This window comes from Panulirus ornatus, chromosome 36 (genome assembly GCF_036320965.1).
Source record: "Panulirus ornatus isolate Po-2019 chromosome 36, ASM3632096v1, whole genome shotgun sequence".
Taxonomy (NCBI): domain Eukaryota; kingdom Metazoa; phylum Arthropoda; class Malacostraca; order Decapoda; family Palinuridae; genus Panulirus; species Panulirus ornatus.
This window is the reverse complement of record NC_092259.1, coordinates 6,347,009-6,366,453: the sequence shown is the minus strand read 5'-3', so window position 1 is coordinate 6,366,453 and position 19,445 is coordinate 6,347,009. Positions and strand designations below refer to the sequence as shown.

The window sequence follows — 19,445 nt, the reverse complement described above, 5'->3', positions numbered from 1 at the left end:
GACTACGTTTCATCAATCGGCTGTTTATTATGCATGCTTAGGTGTACTAGGTGATTTATATTAGTTTTATTGAATGATCGTATGATATTACCATGTTTGAATGGTTGGAGCATTTCAGTGCACCTTAAATGGTTGAATAATATACCATTCTGGTACATTAAGGTAAATGGTCGATATGGATATGTACGTTTGGTTAGATTTACGGAATACGTCAGGTTATGGTGATACTGAAGTAAACTTAAAAAAGAGGTCCCGGGTCAGGAATTTATCGTAACTTATATAGGACAAATACAACCATAACTCATAAAAATCATAAAAGATACGCATCTAAATAAGCAGAAACCTTTTAGGTTAAGCTTACTGTGAGCAGTGTCTTGACCTGCGCAGTTCATATACGCCCAGGTGTAGTAGGTCATACGGGTTCAGTGGCCACAGTGTGTCTCCGCCAGGTACCACGCCGTGACCCCGACACGTGCTGTGGTCACATGGACCCTGTGACGTCACTAGGTGAACCGCACGTACACCTTTTACATTCGTTGGCAAATCGGATTTTTTCCTTTTTTAAATGCTTTACACAAACTCTTCGGGTTATGATTTTGTGTTGTCACTACTCGGTCTACAAAACCCTTAGTAGTATTCACTAAGATATTAGACATGGTTTACACATTGTGTATATTTCTACTTACTTTCGTATGAATGTTTGTGCATACATTATAGTGCATAATATTTTCACAGGTGGAATACTGCCTAACCTTGACTTAGTTTCCGATAGGTAAATATCAGAGGAGGAGGAGGTTAGTTGATCGTGATAAGAATGGGTGAAGGTTAAGCCAAGTTCAATTGATAGGTCAACAAGGATACCTTAGCTGAGATAACGAATCTTAAGAAAAAAAAAGGTCATTGGTTAGGGTTATCTTTTGATTGACCTGTGTTATCCCCAGGATGTTCCCAAGATGGCAATCTCCGGAAGTTATAAAGGAAAATCGTCCATATATATATATTTTTATATGACGTGTTTTGCTTACCGCGATAAGGGTTCTAAGATTGAAGCAGTGTTACTGAATAATTATTATCAATGGGTGTTTGGAAGTACGGTCTTTGCCACATTCTGAATGCTTTTCGATTTATTTTTTCACCGCTCCATGAGGTCCACCTGCAAAATTACACTCGATGTTTTGGGACCACTTTGGTGTGTTTATACTGAACTGTTTTGTTACGAATGTTTTGTCATGAAATGTTTGCGAGTTGTTAGCCAGCAGTTGCTATGGAAACATTTTACATGAAACGTTTTATGATCCAGCATGTAATATATTCGAGGTGTGTTTCAAGTGTTGCAACTTAAGAATGCTGCTTGAAGTGTTTCGTATACTTTAACTGGAACGTGCTGATATTCTGATATTGTTTATGATGTTTGCTGTACGAATGGGTGTTTTATTCCCCAGTCAATTGCAACAGCTGAAACCTCTTTAATATTTTCTGTTATTTCAATTGAGATTAATGGAGTGGTTTCTCAGATGTTTTTGTTAAAACGTGAAATGGTTTCGTACCGCGCGCCTCACGTGAGAAACTTCATAATGACCTGCCATTGGTTGTAACGTTTAAACTTTTACCGTGTTTCAGTGGAGGCCATTACTGAACTATATAACCTTGAGCACGTGAGACCATGCGTGAAGTGGTTTTAGTATGCATCTTAAATGTTAACGTGTCATACAAGTCTTAAATGCCTTTAAGTGTCGCATCCTAACGTATGAAGATCAAGGTCAAACCATATCTAAAGCGTACGATCTTTTATTGCATTAAAAATTCCTTAGGATTTTACTAAATGATGTTTTTTAAAAGACGTGTTTTGCAATGAGATGTACGTATTATCTGAATTTTTCCAATGCGAGTAAAATATAGGAACAATCAGTTAAGCACAACGAAATTCAAGTAGAACACATGTATGCATCGCAACTTGTGTGGAAACATTTGTGAGGAAAATTTTTGATTTTATCTCAGCCATCCATTCGTTTGTACCGCTCTTTTTCTTTTGAAAGCCAAGAGGCCTGACCGAGGTGTGTGAAATTGCAGAACACGCAGGAACGGACGAACAATGCTTTCGTGTCAGTTTTCAACTTTTTTGGGTCTTGGGGAACATGTGAAACTACAAACCGCGGCTTTGTTTTCGAAAGTGGTCCACAGCCAAAATCTTATGTACCTAATGTATTGACTGACCCTGCATATGAATGGTTTAAGGTCCCTTTCTTTACCTTTGCCGTCAGCTCTTCCTCAAACCCAAAAAATTTCACATCATGCCCGAGGAAATGTGTTTTGAGCGACCGGATATTGTGTTACGCAGATGAACCCTAATTTTCCTAATCCGGAGAGCCTTCCTTGCCCAAAATATCGTAAAGCTAACCAAGAACCCTTCGGTTTACCAGAGATAACCTTGCCCAGGTCTTATCTATGATTACGCTTTTTGCCCCGAGATGGCTTCCGTTTTCGCTGAGGAACGAGTAAAATTCATATAGATGACGACAGATTGGGTACCTGGCTTAGATAATATATATATATATATATATATATATATATATATATATATATATATATATATATATATATATATATATATATATATATATGCAGCATGAATGTGTTTGTCTTGAAAAGAGCATTCAGTTGCCCATGCTTTCCAGCTAACTTAAAAAAGATGAATTCCTTTGAGCGGAGGATTTGTGTCTATCCTTTCCATGTTCTAAGATACAGATATAAGCCTGTGGGAAAGGACACACTGATCTCATAAGCTCTGTCGAAGTTCACGGATGGCAGTAATTGGAGATAAACTTCCGTGATAATAGGCGAAAGGGAGATATAGTGTTCCGTGATAATAGGCGAAAGGGCTAGATCAATACATTTTTGGAAACGCTGCTAGCTTTTAAGAAGACTAAAGGGATGTTGAATCACTGACAAAAGGAATTTTTTTTTAGCGCGATCATGTTTCAAAAAAAATTAATAGAGAGCAGAGATGATGTTTCTTCGAAATTGTTGCATGAATCAGGAAAACCCTTTTGTATTATGATAGACCATATTCCCAGAGAAGTTTTTTTGAGGCTAGGCCTTGAATACTGATGAGAAAGGCAGAGACAAAACAAAAAAATTGGTTCCAGATTAAACAAAGATGTGAAGATGAGAACAGTAACAAGGAAGAAAAAAGATATTAAGCACAGCAGGGTGGATTAGTTGAAGAAGATAAATCCTGTCACAAACTGTTTTGGCATACTATATCCCCTTCTCAAATCTTCATTTTTATTCATCCTTGTGGTTTCAACTTTACTGCATAAGTAATCCATCTTTTTTTCATAGCTGATGTAGCATTAGCAACAGGAAGCTCTAATTATGGTTGTGTTGATTGCAAGTATGAATATAAAAAGAAAAACTGATTTGAATTCATTTGGTAGTTGTAGCCATGACTTTTGAGAGTGAAAAGGTTATAAGAAGTAAGAGTTAGTTACATAGATACACAGACCACACAGACCCAAGGTCTATCTAAGCGAGAGGTTCTGGCCTTAAGGCTATCTGAAAAAAAAAACAAAAAAAAACGAGAGGAGGAAAAGAATTCCACAGCTTCACTGTATGAGAAAAGAGGATGATATATCCTTTCCTCGTGTAGCTGGTCTGTACATACAAACTAAGGGAAGAAGCTGCTAGTCATGTACCATGGTTCAAAGTCTTTAGGGCTGGGAAACTAGAGAGCAATATATATATATATATATACTCATTCAGACACTTAATCTTGGGTTTCACATTTATATACCCACCATTACAACTTCATGAAAGTTTCTGTCAGCCTCTACACTTAAATTCTTCCCATTTGCTAGAACTTTCAATTAGCTTCCTATTGCTCTGTTTCCCATGCATGACTGCTCTCAACTTCAGATTCATCATCCTTATTGACCTTCACTCTCAGCTACTTAAACTCGTCCACTACTTCCAGTCCACCATTCAAATTGATACTGAACTGCTACATCCCATCTCTTATTAAAATTAGAATCTTACCTTTAGTTGCATTTCCTACGAGAATGTTTTCACTGTGGTCCTCATCAAAGTAACTAGCCATTATAATATATCCATCATCTCTGATTCTGCTAACAGAACAGCATCATCTGCATAGTACAGTCGTGGCAACTTCCAGTACCAAATCCACATCTTTCACGTCGTATGCAATTTCTTATCTGTAAAACAATGATAGTGATATGTCTTAAGTAATTTCTCATCTGTGAAATAATGATAGTTATATTATTCATCCTGAAGCACACGTCCACAGTTATTCAAAACTACTCTATCATTACAGTGTATCATTGAATTTCACACGTATTACATCCAATATAAAAGCTCTAGATACAGTTCATAAGTTTTCTGCACACACCATATGGGGTCAGAACTTCCTATATAGTTTTCTCAATTAAATCATGTACCTTTATTGCATTCATTAAAACTATGTATGATTTTTGGCTAAAACTTCTTCACCTATAAAGTGTTCACAAGTCCCTTTTATCATGATCAGTCATAATCTGACCATAAACATGTTCAGTATTTTTATTTTCAAGTAAAATGCTACTTCAAGAGTCTTCAAAGTGTGGATCCTTTCTGAGCTTTTTAAATGTTTTATATGTCTGTGCTCAGGGTAAATAATATAAAGAGTAAGAGAGAGGTACGGTAATAAGAAGAGTATTGTTGATAGAGTTGAAGAGGTTGTACTGAAATGGTTTAGACACAGAAAGATTGAGTGAGGAGAGGTTGGCAAAGAGTAGTGGTATGGACAAGGAAAGGGGAGACCAAACTGGAGATGAAAGGATGGACTGAAAAAGATTTTGATTGAATGGGGCTTCATCATGCCAAAGGGTGCAAAGTGTACATAGAATAGTGAATTGGAACAGTGTGGCATATAGGGGTCGACATGCTGTCAGAGGCCTGAACCAATGCATGTGAAGCACTAAGGGGAAACCATGGAAAGGTATGTAGGGCCTGATTGTGGATAGAAGGCTGTGGTTTTGATGCATTACACACAACAGCTAGAGAATGAATGTGGCCTTTTGTTGCATGTTCCTGGGGCTACCATGCTAACCTGGGAAATGGTGAACAATTAGGATAAAAAAAGTATGTCCAGTTTGTACATATAATCAGTTTTAATGTTTGGGTGAAACAGTAAGTTTTTCGTTTTAATTTCCTATGTTAATTCATTAAAATTTCACATATCTGATTTTTAAATTTTTGTTTAGAGGGTAACTAAATGCACTGCACTTCTGTTGTGTTGTGGTTAGTGTAGCTGACCATGACGCATTCACAGGCCACCTCTGAGCTCAAAGTTTCAAATTCTAGTTGCTGCAGTCATTCCACAAGCAACTTGGCTCTCCATCTTCCCTGAAGGGTTGGTTGATAAAATGGGTGCCCGGCTTAGGTGCTATGGTATTTGTATATATAGTGTTAATGGGATGGCCTTGATTAGGGCCTCAGTTGCCCATGCCATCTCAGCTAACAATGAGAAAAAGAAATGCATGAAACCTGACTGGTTTCATGTAGTACCATGCAGACGCTTGTGCTAACTTTATTACTAATTCCAAGTTTCCTCAGGTTGTGTATATATAACCTCTATTGTATTCATTTTCTCACTTTGTAACTATCCACCTGAATATATGGTTATACATCAAAGTGCATAGGTTTCTCGTGTTACTTTTTCCTAGTGGTGCTTCTGCATATATGCATATATTCAATAAGATAGCCTCGACTAGGACCTTCAGTTGCATGTGCCTTATAAAGAAAAAGTGTAATACCTTCAGTTGTGCCTATCTCCTTTTAACATTTAGGTAGTTATCCATCATGTATGTTTTAAGTTTCTTTGATAGGTAGGATTGAAAGTTTGGAATGGATCAGTTTACTTTTACATTAATATTTGTATCACCTTATGTATTGTTAGTGTGATTTGATTTAATCAGATTATTTTTTTTTGCAATACTGCTCGGATGGTCTGAAGCAAGGAATATGATATCTAGTCATCTTGAAAATTATTTTGGTTAGCCCTTTCAGAGTTAACACCAAGTCCCGTTTCAAGGAATTTAGTTCCTCTTTATGTCTAAGTGTTGATTATCTGCTTAAGTTTTAGCTTTAAGTATCACCATTTTCTTGCGAAGTTAAGTACTCTTTCAGTTTTTTAATTACCTTCATAAACTGAGAAATTCATACCAGTGCCTGTAGGTCTTGGCAATAAGTTCAATATTTTTAAAAATTTCTATGACATTATTTTTGCATCATATACTGTAGATGAAATATAGAATGCCATATGCCATTTGTATACTGCAGGAAATTAAAAAGATTTAATAATAACCTTTCTATCTTAATAGGCTGTGTCAGCATCAGTGCCACATTTAAGATGTGCTTTTTTTTTCAAAACACTGCATCTCTTTCTTCCTTAGAGTATATGGGAAGGGCAAGTGACAGAAGACTTGATGACATTATCTGTAGTCATAATTGTATTTGTGGAAGAAACTTGATGCTAAAGCTCAAGGGACCACACCCTCCAGCTTAACAGCCAGTATGTGAAAGGCTGAGGTGGAATATCATGCTTAATGAATGAATTGTCCTGCTATGGAAATTTGATAGATAATTCTGAATAAGAAGTTTTTCCTGATATTGACTTCTGTGGGGTACTTTAGGTAGAGGAGGCTCAAATCTGAAATCTTAAAAAGTAAGATGTTTAACAGCTGAATAGTGAATATTTTTGCCTTATTGGAACAGGCCTATTTCTTTAGGCCTTGATTTGTCAAAACTATGTAGTTTTGAAAATGTCAATTTGATCCTAGAGTGTACTCTTTTTAAGGAAGACTAATTTTAGTTTTCAGATTTAAATTGATGACCAAAACTGAATAACTTATTTCAGATGAAATGAGAGGAAAATATAAAAAAGTGGATGTAGTATTCTTTAAGTTTTTATATCTTGCTCTGATACTAAGCTAGGCATTGTTTATTGTATTTTTGGTTGGTCATTACTGATAATCAGTGCAAGGTCTTAGTATTCTTTTTCTTCAAAAATTGGTTGGACAAACATTTTATATTCATGATTGATATTCATATCACTGCAATGCATTACTTTGCATTTATTGAAATTGAAGACCATATGCTATGCCTTTGTTCACTCCATCAGCTTGTCTAAATATCTCCGAATCCTTAACAGATCTTCCTTTGATTATGTGACATTGGGAGATTTTGAAGTTTGACTAATTCGTTTTTCTATTTCACTGATATAGGAATGAAAAATAAGGCTACTTAAAGTGAACATTGTCATATCTTACTCCACACTTCAAACCAGTCAGATTCTTTCCCTTCTAATACAATACACTGTCTCCTGTCTGTGAGCTAGTTCACTAATCGCAGATTCGATTTCCTGTGCCACGAGCTTCTATTACACTTAACAGAATTCTGTATGTAGGGATATCTTGCAATGTATGCATTTTTATAATACAGGATTACAGTATTTGTTTTCTGGCCAAATTCAAAGATACAGTTACTTGAAGGTTATGATAGATTCATTTTTTTTAAGTTTTGAAAAGGAAAATCCCTTTCTTTGAATTTTGAAACACTTTCTGTCTAGAGTACAATTATGACCAACTATTTCATTAGTAATAATGTATTCGTTACTTTTCTCTGAACTGCTCAATGCAATACCTGCACTCCCTTGAGCTGGAGATCCCAGAAATTACTTGAGGAATAGGATGCTAAAGTATGATTGAGACCCACTCACTTTTAGTTTATAAGGATTTCTTTGCCTACTGTATAGTCAAAGAGGGAGTGATACAATAGTCTCTCTCTCTCTCTCTCTCTCTCTCTCTCTCTCTCTCTCTCTCTCTCTCTCTCTCTCTCTCTCTCTCGACATATGAATATTTGAAAACATCATAATTTAGTATTTACCGTAGCTGGTTTTGTTACATATTTCATGACAGCTGGATATTGGATGTGTGCAAGTGAGACCATTGCTTATTTGTTCCTGTTGCTATCTTGCTAAAGTGGGAGCAAGTGTAAAAAGAAAGAATTTGGCAAATGAGACTCATTTTGTTACCATAAAATTTTAGTCAGATATTATGATGTTATATATTGACAGCTTTACCTGTTAAGTAGTTCAGGATATTGTCTTTGAATGTAATATCATATATTATTAACTTTAACATAGTTTGCTGACAAACTAAAATATGTATTTTGTATTAATGGAACTGAATATTCGTGACTTCAGAGCAGAGATGGCTTTTAGAGTACAGTATTTGATTAGGAGGATAATGCATATCTTTTTTCATATGTGGTTTGTATTATGAAATCTACCAAGCACATCCTTTTGATATATTTTATGAAGCTCTAGGTCATTTGAATTGTAATTGATTGTGCCTGGATGTTGAGGAACGTGTATTCTTTTATCCAAGAGAATATGCTTTACAAATTGTCATTATACCCTTCCCATTTGACTTCTTGAGTAACCCTATATTATTATTTGCAGAATATGTGTTGATGTATTGTCACTATATATGTCAGTGGCAACAGGGATATTTTTGTGTATGATGAAAGAATTTGACAACATATTGAAAGTACCTCACCCATCAGCAACAGATGGGATTTAGGGATAGGCAGTTCATGAAGTAAGTGATGAAAATATCCATTATTCTTAATTTTTGAAAATTTATTTTCTTGTCTTTCCACCATATCTAAATTTTCCTTGTAACATGTGCCAGTTATGTATATGGGCGCACATTTATTTTGGGAGTACTGTATCTGCTTTCTGTTTACAAGATATGAAGCATCATCATTAATGCTGGGAAAAAAATTATTTATCTTAAAATGCAATCATCATGCTAACTTAGGTGCTAATTTCTCACTGTTAAGAGGGATAGCTATGTACATAAATCAGACTTTTCATTAGTTGACCCAGCTCATTATTTACAGTGTTGAATCTTAGGTACATGTGTACCTTATGCTTACTGAGTTGGTATTGTGTTCTAATATTCTAGTATATTGACTATTTGAGTTTGTAAACTTAATGAATGTGGCTTGACATCTGCCTTAGTTGGGGACTTTGTTTTTATTTATAGTGATTATTTGCTTTAGAGTCATTGTTGTAATCATGAGAAATTTTTAAATTACTCTCCTGTCATACCATGAATATGTATCCTATCCTGCATAGACATAGAAAGCATTGCGAGGCAACACCAGGAACACATGAAGAAATTGCCTCATTCACACATGTCCACTATCTAGCTGTCATGTTTTATGCCCTGAACTCAGTAGCCCTTCCCCTTCCAAAGTCAGGCCTCACATACGTATCTGTGGTCTCCAACCACTTCACATACCGTGGCTCAACCCATTGACAGCACATCATCTTCCTTACAGCACATTGCTCCAGTTTGCTCAATCCCTTGTACACCTTGCACCCTCTTGCATGTTCAGGCCCTGACCCTTCAAAGCATCTTTCACTCCATCCTTCTACCTCCTCCTTGGTTTCCCACTTTTCCTTGTTCCATCCACTTCTGATGTGTATGCCCTCTTAGCAATCGTTTTTCTCCCTCATCCTCTTTCTTTGTCCAAACTGTTTCAGAACATCCTCTTCAGCTCTCATACATACTAGTCATACTATATATGTATACTACTATGTGAAATGAATATACATTACTATATATACTGCACACAGTATATATATAATTCTTTTTTCTTTCATACTTGATCGCCATTTCCAGATGAGGAAAGTCTGCATCCGCTCGCATCCATTCTCTGGCTGTTGTGTAATATACGCCAGAATCACAGCTCCTTTCATGGTTCCACTCATTACCATATCCACAGCCAAGTATCTAAAACACATCACTTCCTCCAATTTTTCTCCAATCAAACTTGCACGCCATCTAGCCTGTCCCTCAACGCTGCTAATGCTTTACATGTACTCACAACTTCCTCCTTTCACACAAACTTCCAAACTCTAGTTTTCATACTCGAATCTGCCAATAGTGCTGTACAGTATCATCAGCAAACAACAACCAACTCCCTTCCCAGGCCCTCTTGTTCCTTACAGACTGCATACTTGCCCCTATCCAAGACTCGCATATACCTTCCTGACTATGCCATCCCTAAACAAATTAAGCAACCATAGTGACCTCACACACTCCTGCCATAGATCATCCCTCACTTGGAACCATTCACTCTCCTCTTTTCCTACTCGTGCACATGTTTTACATCCTTGATAAAAAAAAAAAAAATTGCTTCTAGCAGCTTTCCTCCCACACCCTATGTTCTTGGACCTTCCCCAAGGTATCTCTGTCTACCCTGTCATATGCTTTCCCCAGATCCATAAATGCCACATATAAATCCATTCGTTTCTCATTTCTCATACATTCTTCACAGGAAACACCTGATCCACACATCCTGTACCACTTCTGAAACCACGCTGTTATCCCCATCTGATGCTCTGTACATGCCTTCAACCTCTCAGTCAAATTACCTCCCAAGCAGTTTACCTAGTATATTCAATATACCTGTACCTCTTTAGTTTGAACACTCACCTTTATCCCCCATTCCTTTATACAGTGACACTAAACATGCATTCGCCAGTCCTCAGGCACCCCACCATGATCCATACTGACATTGAAAATCCTAACCACCAATCAGCAACACATTCACCCACTTTTCTAATAAATTCAACAGCAATACCATCCACTCTGGCCGCCTTGCCACATTTCATCTTGCGTAAGGCTTCCGCCGCCTTTTAACTCATCAAACCACTCTCCATGACTTTCTCACTTCGCATGCCACCCCGACCCAAGCACCGAACATGTGGGCGGCGGTATTATCGAAGAACCATGGTGGGGTTTAGTGAACCTTGTAAAATAATAAGTTACAAGGGAGACACGAGAAATATCTTACGAGGATATGGTAATAGTTGAAGCTCTCGAACACAAATCTCGGTAGTAAAGACATGAAAATGGAGGATACGGGGAATTAACCGTGACTTTTACCCAAGGCTCAAATTAGGTCAGTGGCTTTTGTCAGAGGTCTGGGTGAGCACGTTAACAGAGAACTTATGTAACGCAGCTGACCCAAGAGCTGATCCCCTTGAATGCTTAATGTGATTAGCCTATCAGCGAAACCCTCGCTGGGACTTTCTTACATTCGGTCCTCATTGCATACGTCGATGCTTGTGAACATTAATGATAAATTACGTAGATCCTTAAAGTGTTGTATTTGACATAACGAGTTACACAATTCTTATCATTTGGCTACTTTGATTCGGCTGCATTTAACGCCTGCGTCGAGTACGTTTTACGGTCTACGAGTGGCTTGGTTTGTGTGTTACACTTCCCAACATTCGCTAGTCTGAGGGTCCCCAACAGTTAGCTTTGTGTGTGTGTTACGTGTATCTCCTAAGCTTAGGATAGTGGGGGAAAGCGATAATGTGACTGAATATACCTTTAATGGATTGAAAATGATTATGTGTCAAAATATCCTTGACTACCATCAGTCTGTTGACTGTTCAAACCTGCGTATTGATAACATTGACTTTGACCTATTGACTGAGTTACAGGTATAAACCATAGCATTCCAAGAAGTATAATTGGATGTATCATGAGAACTTTGGTTTTCCATTACACAATGTACAGCTGTTTAAGCAGTATAATGAAATACACAAATAAGCGAATGAACAAATGAATCATGAAAAGGGCTCTTGGTACGTCACTCAGTCTATCAGCCTAGAATCATCATCCATGAAATACAATGTATGCGGCAACAATAACTCCTAGCTAGCTAAAACAAACACTCCTAAGATGACCACGTAAACCCAGAACTGACAGTCAGCACACGCACGGTACGTAAGAGAGAGCTCATACACAGCCAGGTCGAGAGAGAGTGAAAACCTTGCCAAACTGGAGCCAAGCTGGGCAACTTTGCTAATAAAAAAAAGTGAAGTATGCAGCTTGCATACCAGGGTCTCAGAAGCGTTTCAGAAACACTGCTTCGCTAGGTAAATCACACCTGTGTAGTATAAGAAATTTTATCATCCTTGAAAAGAGTAACATTCAGTGTCATCGAATATTAACTCAAGTCACTCGCATCGAAACCAAACGAATGAGCCAGGATCAGAACATAGCACCAGGGCAGTTCAAACCGACACGTCATTCTTCTCAGATGAAAATTAAGTTTAGTTTTACTACGTATATATATATACACGTGACAGAATATCAGCCAAAACTTTGTCCTGTCCTCTTCTGTGCCTTATTTCTTAACTGAATTAATGTATCACTCATAACTACCTCATTAACCATTAGTTTGTTTCCATCACATTTAGAAACTTTAGGGGATTGTGGTCAGTGTATGCTATTATGAGATGCATAGCACCTACTCGATATCACAATTTTTCTTGGGCTACTAATAATGCTAAATAATGCTAAACATTTTCTTTCAGTGGTGGAATAATTTCGCAGATGCTTCTTAAACTTTGCAGACAAATAACACACAGATAGAGAGTATCAGTTTCTCTAGCTTGTGGTACAGCACCATTTCCCGTATCGCTAGCGTTAATGTGTCAGGAAAATAGCTTAGTGAGGTTTGGTGCTTGCAGCACTGGGGCACAGGTAAGCAAGGACTTAATTCGTTCATGGGTTATATGACATTCTGGTGTTCACTGGAACTTGCGATCAGTTGGAGGCAGGAACTGATGTTTGGCTTTGACCCAGCGTTGCGTGCACAGGGGGGCAACCTTACTTTGACCAACCAAGGTGGCCAGGGAAGACCATGGTGGTGTGCCCATACTCACTTACTAGTTTAATGGTCAGTTCTGCCTGTGCCAGACGTGTGTTGAACAGGGCCCTCACTCTTACTAGGTGCGCTTCCCACGCAGATGATACCACGACCAAATCATTTAGATAGACCTGGATATCCTGCAAATCTCTTGACAGCATGGACAGGGTCCTAGAACGTAACTAGTACGTTACTCACATCAACGGGCACGAGTCGATAGTGGTATGGTAAAGGCTATCAAGTGTCACAAAGGCTGAGATCTTGGCCCTTTCTGTCAGCTCCATCCTGGTAATAACCTTCGAGAAGGTCCGAGTTTGGTGACAAAAAGTGCCTTTCCATTACCTTTGATGATGTCCAGACGAGGCATTGGAAAAATAACATAGTTGAGTAATAGTTGACCCTAGGGCAGTCAGGTGCAAAATCCCATGCTTCCGTCAGGCTTGAGGGCGAACAGGCAGAGGTGAGACTCGCTTGCTGTCACAGGGTCCTGCCAGGCCATTAGAGAAAAGTTAGCTCACCTCCTGCCGTAATTTCTGTCAGAGTGGTGGCCATGTAGTTGACCTGCATGGTCCGTCGGGACGTTATGTTGCAGTCCCTGTCAAGGTCTCGGGCCATCCTGGCAAATACTGACAGACTTACTTGACTGACTGGTACTACTTCCGAGCGAGCTCACAAGAGATTGTTCCTCCATGGCTGAACACTTGCAAGTTAACTTAACACAGTTAACAACGACATGATCTCGCAACTAGGCGATTGCTTTTCTAACTTCACTCTTACCGTACCTGTACGACTTATCTAGAGAATGTGAAACAGTACCAAGCCTAGTTGCAAAGCCTAGTCCAAGTCGGGTTACAAAGCCTAGTACAAACCAAGCCAAGCTGCAAAGCTTATTACAATCCTAGCTGCAAAGCCTAGTACAATCCTAGCTGCAAAGCCTAGTACAATTCTAGCTGCAAAACCAAGCTACAAAGCTTGGACTGCTACAAAGCCTAGAACAAGCCTAGCTACAAAGTCTAGTCAAAGCCTAACATTGTCTAAATAGTAACATTGTCTAAATAGCAGAGGGGGTGAAACTTTACCAAGCCTAGCTCCGTAATCACTTATACTCGAGCCTATCTTTACGCCTTCTACTGATGACTCTGGGTTTATGCATATTTATCAGCTAAAGTGGCAGCTGTATTCAAAGTTGACACCTAACGCTCTTTTAAATACAACCAAATGTTAGGGAGCACAGAACTTTTAAACGCATAACTTATATTTTTTATCGAAGTTTCCAGCGATGAACGATTTCTTCTCAGGCGTTACTGTTACCACTTTATTCTTATCCTAAGATCTGATTCTAACTTTCCTATCATGCTCTCTCTTTCTCTATCATTATACATTTCCTAATCTCCTTGGTTCTTCCCTCTGTTTATTTGCATCTTACCGTCAAGTTAATTGAGAAGGATCGCTTCTGTACTGCTAATGCTACAACTATTATAAGCATCAGAATCAACTTCACACAAACGCATTATTACACGTAGGAAGTATATATACAGCAATCCAATGCTATCATCCTATCCTAATTCGGTCGTCTGACCCCGTAATTATTATTCAGACATGCCCAATCACACTATATATCACCCTTTAGTCTTAACACGAAAGGGTTTTCGTGAAAACTCAAATATCGACATAATCGTTGAATGATGATAGTTCGGTAAAACTAAATTAATGAACAAGTCAAATAAGTAAATTGAAAATTAAGATAATTACAGCTCCTGAATTTCAAATCCTTCGAATCGTACGTAACTCAGACCACCCGGACATGGGCCCCACTATGTTACAAATCGTTAGTCGAGGAGTCATGCCAACCCATAACATTCTAAGAAGTGTGATTGGCTGTATCAAAACACCACGAACACTTGGTGTCTTACATTACGCTATGTACAACGGGTAAAACAGAACAGTCACATACACACGACAAATGGAACAAATTAGTAATGAAAACGTCTTCGTATAATCAGTCGATATCATATAAGACAAATCATTCTTAACTAGTATATATGAATTTACCTGGCCGTTTGGAATGACTTGTGAATTCCACACGTAAAACACGACACTCAAAATCACCCACACGGAGGCCACGCAGGAGACACAGCACGGGCAAGTACCAGCTTAGGAGTGAGTCCGAGTTGGAAAAGAGCGCCAAACGGGCGACGAGCTAGCCCAAACGTCGTTGTCAGACCGTTACTGAACTATCCACCTTACGTACCAGGGGGGTCTATGGAACACTAATTACCTTGTTAAATCACGACTGTGTCATTTACAGAAGTAGATAATTATATGAATATTATATAAAAGTATAAAGAGGCTTGAATATTTGATGTAATAGAATATTTGAGTCACTCGTTCCGAAATCAAATGGGTAAACGAGGGGTCGGTTAACTAGCAGAGGGCAGTTCGTGCTGCCGTGCTGCAACAGGCACCCTTATACCTAGTATTCATTGCGACTTTGGTGTTATTTTTTCACCCGTTGGTCGTCACTGAACTGGAGGTAGGAAAGCCTGCTTTTAGAAGCGTGATTCCCGGAAATCTGTGAGGAACTGATGAGCTTGAAAGCGATTTCCTGCATTTTGAAAGATGATAAAAAATATGAACGAAGATTTAACTCTGTTGCCGTTGATTTTGATATCTTATATTTGATTATTATTATTTCATTATTATTGTTATTTCAGTATTATTATTATTATTATTATTATTATTATTATTATTATTATTATTATTATTATTCAGTTTCTTAGTAGAAAGAGGCTTAAAGATAGAATATACGATCATTGCTTTACGTAAACAGGAGTATTCCTGGCTCATTGACCGTCTTGGAGTCAACAACATAATGAATTCATTCATCTTAAAATGCAGAAATGCGGATAAATGTGCCCTGTTCATGGTTTTTAATGGGAACATCTTTGGTTGGAAAGTTATTAAGAGATTAAGAATAGTATTTTTGTGTTTTTCTGTTACTGATTTATGTTGTCAATTTTTTTTCTGAAGAGGCTAGCTTTTCGGCAATAGGTATCAGGAGACAAATGTATACTTGCATTCCCCTCCCCCTCCCTTATATATATATATATATATATATATATATATATATATATATATATATATATATATATATATATATATATATATGGGAGCGGGGGGCTGGAAATCCTCCCCTCTCTTTTATTTATTTATTTTTTTTTTTCCAAAGGAAGGAACAGAGAAGGGGGCTGGATGAGGATGTTTCCTCAGAGGCCCAGTCCTCTGTTCTTAACGCTACCTCGCTGACGCGGGAAATGGCGAATAGTATGAAAGAAAAAAAGAAAGATATATATATATATATATATATATATATATATATATATATATATATATATATATATATATATATGTGTGTGTGTGTGTGTGTGTGTGTGTGTGTGTGTGGAAGTCGAGAACATTATCTCCGAAAGCAAAAATGGCTATGTTTGAAGGAATAGTGGTTCCAACAATGTTGTATGGTTGCGAGGCGTGGGCTATGGATAGAGTTGTGCGCAGGAGGATGGATGTGCTGAAAATGAGATGTTTGAGGACAGTATGTGGTGTGAGGTGGTTTGATCGAGTAAGTAATGTAAGGGTAAGAGAGATGTGTGGAAATAAGAAGAGCGTGGTTGAGAGAGCAGAAGAGGGTGTTTTGAAATATTTTGGGCACATGGAGAGAATGAGTGAGGAAAGATTGACCAAGAGGATATATGTGTCGGAGGTGGAGGGAACGAGAAGTGGGAGACCAAATTGGAGGTGGATAGATGGAGTGAAAAAGATTTTGAGTGATCGGGGCCTGAACATGCAGGAGGGTGAAAGGCGGGCAAGGAATAGAGTGAATTGGATCGATGTGGTATACCGGGGTCGACGTGCTGTCAGTGGATTGAATCAGGGCATGTGAAGCGTCTGGGGTAAACCATGGAAAGTTCTGTGGGGCCTGGATGTGGAAAGGGAGCTGTGGTTTCGGGTTTATTGCATGACAGCTAGAGACTGAGTGTGAACGAATGGGGCCTTTGTTGTCTTTTCCTAGCGCTACCTCGCACACATGACGGGGGGAGGGGTATGTTATTCCATGTGTGGCGAGGTGGCGATGGGAATGAATAAAGGCAGACAGTGTGAATTGTGTGCATGTGTATATATGTATATGTCTGTGTGTGTATACATATATGTGTACATTGAGATGTATGGGTATGTATATTTGCGTGTGTGGACGTGCATGTATATACATGTGTATGGGGATGGGTTGAGCCATTTCTTTCGTCTGTTCCCTTGCGCTACCTCGCAAACGCGGAAGACAGCGACAAAGTAAAATGAATATTATATATATATATATATATATATATATATATATATATATATATATATATATATATATATATATATATATTAAAGCTCCCAGGAATCAAGAGTACTTTAGATGTGCAACCGGAACAAAGACGATTCAATCATACTGTATTTTTTCGGGAGAGAGAATGACGGGAGATTTAAAACGAACAGAACCCAAAATTCTTAAATTGTCAGTGTTATATAAACCTTGATCAAAGATTGCTGCGATTATTTAACCTGTTTTATCAAGGCTCATGATGAAGACTTGCACAGATTCTAAAAGTAGTTTTGTTAAAATTCTGCCTATAATACAAATGTATTTCATACGTTTTTCTGTCATCGTTTGCTTCAGTGGTTTGTAAATGAAACCCACGTACTGAAGACACTAGAGAATAATCAAGTGCTGTGGGGTCCTGCTTAATTGAGGAATACGTGTTTTAATTCTTGAGGTCGTCTGCTTGAGAATGTTTTGATCGGGTGCCCCGTTTGTGCTGCCTGATGTCTATTCTGTCTGCATAGACGAATATTACGGGGTGGAGGTCTGTGCTGAGAGGGGGACAACACGCAGGGGTCATGTGGAACTGTGCCCAGGGTGCAGATCACGAGGTGCAACGGGTCAGCCCAACGTCATCACCACATCAGCTGTCGGCACACCACATAAACGAGGTCAAGGACATATTCCTCTTGACCCAACGTCAGCACTACACACACACCCCTGTGCCCTTGTACACAGCTCATCTGTCTTGTGAACTCATGTTGCCTTTCGCAACATCCAACGTCCGATAAAGTTTCCTCTAGTGCCCAGCTCCACCGGCACTCAGCCTCCCTAACATCCAGCTTGTATCATTACATAGCTTCTGTCATCTTTTTAGCACCTACCCCTCCTCCAGCATTCGACCTCTCCTTATCTTCCAACTTCAGTCAAAAATCAAGCTCTGACATCCATCTTTAACTTTCAGGTTCCTTTGAACTCTGCCTCCTCCTCCTCCGACATCCACCTTCCTACATCACCTAGAGGTCTCCAACATAAATCCTGCAACAGCCAGCCCCTCCCAGTAGTCAGCTCCTCCACCATAACGTCGAATCTCTTCTACCTCCAATCTCCACTACTCCAGTCTCCATCACTCTCCCTTCTCAAGCGCCCTCAGCAGCCAGCCAATCTTATTTCTCTCCCCATGTGGACTTGCATAAAGATTAGGTCGTATTGTATTACTGGAATATGCGAGAGTAATTGAGAGGCTGAATGAGCAAGCATCGATGGACTATAGGAACAACTAGAAAATGCCTTTGAAGGGGTTGAATAGTATTTAAACAATGGATATGAGAGAGGGTGAGGACAGCAGATTGGGAAAGTGGTAACAGGCAAAGAAGTGGTGAATATAAGAAAATGGAATGAGTATTTTGAAGGAATGTTGAATACGCTGAATTATATGGTGGTGGATTTGGTGGCATGCCGAATGGTTTAGCGGAATATGAAGTGGGAAATGAACACTCCTCTAGATTATTTATCTTTATGGTCGAAGTGGCATGTATGTTGTCTAGAATGGAATGCACTTTTTCATATAAGGGAGTGACAGGCGTTGACTGGTTAGTCTGACTTTTTAGTGTTTTTAGCCTGAAGTTGCGTTGCCAGATGACTTTAAATACGTGTAAAGTGCCCTTACGTAAAGGCAAGGATCATAAAAGTGAATTCTCAAATTACAGAGGTACAAGTGTGTTGAGTATACCTGGTAAGGTGTAATGGGAGGATGGTAATTGAGAGGGGTGGTGGCATGTAAAGAACATCTGCTTAGGAAGGAGCAATGTGGCTTCACGAGAGGTAGAGGATGTTTGGACCAGGTGTTTGAAGAACTTGTGATAAATATTTAGGGAAAGAGAATGAATTTTAAGTGGCATTTACGGTTCCGTAGAAGGCTTGCGATAAGGTTGACAGAGATGGCGAGTGAAGGTGTCATATGAGGACCCCCCTATCCCTCAGTAAGGCCCTCGCAGCACTTGTGTTCCGCGTCTCTAGACGTTGCATCTTGGGCATGGAAGGGTCTTGTGATATGTTGAAACTGTGTTTGTTATGTTAGAGATTTTGACGGTGGCCTGAGGGCTGAGGAGAAATTGTAACTAGGTAACACTTCCTGGAGATGTGGTTCTAGATGGTTGTATATCTGTTTGTAGTTTCAGATGGTTGTATATCTATCTGCGAGTTTTTTTTTTAGATGGTTATGTATTGTTTGGAGTTTTTTTTAGATGGTTATATATCTTTTGGAGTTTTTTTTCGATGGTTGTAT

General features: G+C 38.7%; 1 long non-coding RNA gene across 3 annotated transcripts in view; it reads right to left on the bottom strand.

The window, feature by feature from the left end:
* Nucleotides 1–19,445, bottom strand: part of LOC139760279 (uncharacterized) — a 149,831-nt gene that overhangs the window by 30,268 nt on the left and 100,118 nt on the right. For 2 of the 3 annotated variants that reach the window (XR_011715290.1, XR_011715289.1), the window contains exon 2: nt 4,036–4,211. This is a non-coding gene — a long non-coding RNA (uncharacterized lncRNA). Of the gene's footprint in view, nt 1–4,035; nt 4,212–14,850; nt 14,964–19,445 lie in introns of those variants that run through there. The other variant, XR_011715288.1, reaches the window with a different exon arrangement.